Here is a 5,345-nt window from a genome sequence, read left to right on the forward strand (position 1 = left end):
AATTTTTAATATTATTTTTCTCTATCCTATATGTCATGTCATATGATTTTTAAACTATTTTCTTTTAACTTTTAGAGAATTAATCTATTTTAACATATTTTTCTACTATTTTAAAGAATATTATGTTACAACTTCCAACATTTTAATTATGATATTTAATTATTTCATATTCCTATACCCTTTTGGGTTCTTATTTATAACTTCCACTTTGAATAATTTTCTTTTCAAATATTGTATTACAATATACAACACCTTAATTATAAATTTTAAGTATTTAATAGTCCTTTTTTTCTCTAAATTCTTTAAGATTTTCTATTTTCATAGTTGAATAATTATCTTATCAATTAAAGAACTATTTTTTAATTATAGTGTTTATATTTATTTATATCTTTCATCCCTCATTGCATTTTATCTTAAATATATTCCAATGAGATTATTTAGATATGGTTCAATTTCAAGTAAAGAATTCAGTTAATTAAAAATGAGATTTTTAGATTAGTTTTTTTTATAATTTAAATCAAAAAAATAACATAAAATATTTTTATTTTTTATATGTAAATAAAAAAATTACTAAATTCTATACTTAAAATATATAAAATACTAAATCAACAAAAATATTAAAAATAAATGACATAATCTAATATTAAATCAAGTTATAACATAGTAATTTAATTTGATTTGATTAATATTATTAAAATATTTAATTTATTTAATTTTATGAGATACTCTTATTTATTTGATTTTATATAGATGTTACGAACGTAAAAAAATAAAATTAGTGAGTTCAAACTATAGAAAATTATTAAATTATGTAAAAAAAATAAACATTTCTTAATGAATGAATGTAACGTTATTAAAATTAATAAGTACTTAAATCATTTTAAAAGATATAACAGGCGTATATATCCACTAAAAAACTTAACATAATATATATTGTTAATTAATTAGTTATATAATCAATTAATCTTTTCAATATTTTGCTAAATCTTTATGGTATGATGTTATTCAATTTTAATTTTAATAATTTTATAATTTTTATTAATATTAAAATTAAACTGCTTATAAGACATGCAATCATCTAATTATTAAATAAGCTAGTTCAGTTCACTACATAGAATTCTGAAATTATTGTAATTATCCATTTTATATAATTTATGATATATTACACGAATTACATATTAATATTATACAATATGTTATGTTATATAATAATATTAAAGAAAGGAATATATTATTGATATCGGAGAATAATATCTTTTTAACAATAAATAAATAAAGCAATAAAAGCCATGTAGTTCCTAGTATATTAGGGGGGGAATTGCGTTAGATTCCCGCAAACAAATTGTACCTCAACATTTAATGTTTGTGATGATTTTCTTATTTCGTTTTGTAATCAAGATTATCTTTATTTTCTCCTATTTCCTCTCATGTTTAATGTTTTTGTATTCGAATTTCAATGATGTTGGCTAATATGGAAGGCTAATAGTATATTCCTTTTTAGCATTTCGTCATGCCGATGAAGAATAATCCCTTGACACGGAAAATATGCCAATTCAGCTCAACAGGAATACTTCTTTCTTTCTTTCTTTCTTTTTTTCCTTTTGCAAATGCTTAAAAAATAAACATAAAATAAATATCTTCTATATTTTTAATTAATATATAAATTGTATCATAATACTTTTTTAAAATTTATCTTGCAACTCCTCTATTGAAGTCCCACTGAAAAGAAAGGAGTAACTCGCTAAAGAAGAGGAGACAATTACTTCTTACTCTTAATAAAATAATATATTATTTAATACTAAAATTATAGTTACATTTTAGATTTTTGCCCTTCTTGTAAACAATAAATAACTGGCCTAAAATGATACAGTGGGGTAGGCCACTAATACAACCGCCTAAGGCCCTTCAGTTATGATGCTCTTCGTTTGTAAAAGTTTCATGTAAATTATAGTCTGAAAATTGAAAACTTTGGTTATCTTTAACTATAACATATATAAAAAGTAAAAAATCATAATTTTATTAATTATAATTAATGTTATTAAGATTTATTATATTTTAATATTTTATTAATTAAATATAATTAATAGAAAATAATGATATGTAATAGTAGTATATAAATAAAATTTATATAAAAATAGCACACTAAAATATTATTAATAAAAAAGAAAAAAATTACATCAATAAAAAGAAAAGAACCAATGATTGAAAATCAAAAAAGTAAAGAAAATTCTATTTAGAATAAAAGAAGAAAAAAAATCAACAGAAACTATGAGTTTTAGATATATCTTAATGCTCATCAAGTATCAAATTTGGACATCATCATCATCATTAAATGCAAATTTGGACATAGTGATTAAATTTTTTAAGATATATTATATTATATTATATATTGTATACATGAATTATAATTAATTAGAAATGACATTTAATTTAAATTTTATAGTTGTAGAAAATAATTGACTCTTAACTTTATTTTCTTTTTGTTTCTAAAAAAAAGAAATTTTTTTATAAAAGTTTTTTATGGGCACAAAGTAATAGAAAATGATATTCAAATAATATATAATTATGAGACTCACATAATTTATTAATTTTCATTCATAAATTAAATATGAAAGAAAAAGTTAATATCATTACTATGTTAACCTACTAAACAAAAAACTAAAAGTTTATAGATTCTTAGTATTTATAATATAAATTATAAATACAATTTTTTATTTTTCTATTTATTAGAGGTCTAATAGTTTATAGGTCTGATATAAAAAATAAATATTAAATTCTAACTAACAGTGAAAAGATTATAAATAAATAAAAAACAAAGAAATACAGTTTCAACATTAGAAAGAGATAATAAAAACTAAGTTGACTCCCATGGTCACTGTTTAAAGTGGCGAAGGTCGCTACCATCACCACATTCTATTTAATTGCATGTGACCATCCATAATCGCCACTTTAGGTGGCCAACGCATGACACATTTTTTTTAATGATTTGTATTGGTATTAATTATTTTCTAGAAAATAATTCAATTAGTTGACGACTTAAGTATCCAAAAGCAACATTTGAATAATATTTGAATTTCTGACTTTATGGATTTTGAACTAAAAACTAATTACTAATGCATATGATATGTTTTGCATATCTTCAATTAATAGCCACATATATTATAATATTATTGAAGAATTAATATAAGTTGTAGAGATAAAATATTAAAAGATTGTCAATAAAATTTTTAAAAATTCTACAAAAAAAAATGATTGCAATTAAGATATATTTCGTTAATATATCGATTTATTAAGTCATTATGTATATAATTTATAAACTGAATCAGTTTTGCAGAGAGTTATTATTATTATTCTTTAATAATATATTCTGGAGAACTATTAAATCAGTTTTTACAGTGTATTATTAAGGTTTTGTGTTGAAATGTATTTTAACTTGGATTTTTCACTTACAATTGAGAAATTAAAGACTCCTTTCAAGTCTATTTAAATAGGTCTCTTAGTTTGAGTAGCTATTTCTAATTGTAAATTTTTTTGTTAATTGATAAAAATATGATTATCAAAACAAGAAAAAAGTTGAATTTAATTATAATAAAGAAATAATTTGATATTTTATTTATTAGAATAATTCAACTAATTATTAAAATCTATTAGTACTAAGATTTAAATCTATTAACTAATTAATTACACACATGTGTATGACTAATATGAGAAATTTGAAATAAAGCAACAACTGTGCATATTAATATTCTTTGTGAAAAATTGAAATTTCTTAAAATGTTTAATGAAAATAAAATAAAATAATAGATTAGGATAAAATTAAAAAAGAAATTTAAAATAGATTAATATTGTTGTAATATTATTATCTAAAATTAATACTATTGACAATTGATATATTTTATAATAATTTAATATTGTGATCGACTATATATGAATTTTATAATAATAGTAAAAAATAGAAAAAAAAAGACCGAAAAAAGTGATAATTCAAGGTTTAACATACAATAATGCTAGATTAGAGCTTTAATAATAAAAAAATTTGATGAAAGAAAAACTTAAATAGAGATAGCCCTATTATATTATCCTTATTAAGAATATTGATTTTCTATATCCGACTGACCTGTCTAAGCCCGCCCAAAAATTTCTGAATTTGGACACCTTCCTTTATGTAAGCTCGCCTAAGTTTGAACCCGCAAAAGTTCGATTATTTTTTGAGCAAGCTTGAGGATATCATTTCTTTGAAATCCCCCAAACAAGCCTGACCGAAAAATTATAAAAAAAATATAGTAGATTTTTTATGATAAATTGGGCTTGATCAAAAGTTTAAGCTTGTATAGCCGGATCAAAGCGAGCTCAGACCTAGATTTGAAAATTTCAAGCCCAACCCGAAGTTTGAATAGTGTTACTATTAATAACTAATAAATTTAATAATTTAATAATATTTTATTAGTGATTACTGTTAATATATTAAATGATCATTGATAGTATATTTAATTTTAAATATATTTTATTTTGTTATACTATTTTCAATTATTAAAATTAATAAAATAATTTATAATAATATTATAGTTAATTTTATTTAGCTCAATTGTATTCATTATTATAAAATTATTTTAAAAATAGAAATTCAAATTTAAATTTCACTAATAAAAAGTTTATAATTTCAAATGGTAGAATTATAAATATCATAATTATTTAACTATTAAGTATAATTTAAAATAATAATATCAATTATGAATTATTTAAAAAAATTATTATATTGGATGAACTTTTTTTTTGAAATAAGAGTTTTTCATTAATAATGATTAATAAGTATAACTTATGGCGGACAAGTAAATTTGACTACGTTTAAGAAATACATACTAATCTTGCTATAACGATGAACTTTTCCTCTAAGCTCCATTGATCATGTTAATGGAACAATTTTATACAGCATTTTTCTTGCATTTGGCTCATCGACAAGCAACACATTCCATTTGATGTCTATAATAAACCACAAATCGACTTTATTATCGTTTGGCGAGTCTTTAAATGAGTATGATCTTTCTAATATTATAATTAAATTTATGTTAATTCCCATGACGAAAGATAAATAAACTCCCATAAAAGAAGAATAATAAAATCCTATTAAGGAAGATAAAACAAAAGACTCATAATATTTCATATACAAAATTAACAAACAACTAAGAAAAGTAAATCTAACATAAAATCCTAAACGAATTTTCAATCAAATAAATTCATCTTCATTGTTGTGAGGCTTTGATTTATCTCCGAATATTGAAATCTTAGTAGTCATGAGATTTTCTTTCATGCATTTTTAATTTGCTATTTATTTTCTCAAATTCACT

This window comes from Ricinus communis, chromosome 10 (genome assembly GCF_019578655.1).
Source record: "Ricinus communis isolate WT05 ecotype wild-type chromosome 10, ASM1957865v1, whole genome shotgun sequence".
NCBI classification, from domain to species: domain Eukaryota; kingdom Viridiplantae; phylum Streptophyta; class Magnoliopsida; order Malpighiales; family Euphorbiaceae; genus Ricinus; species Ricinus communis.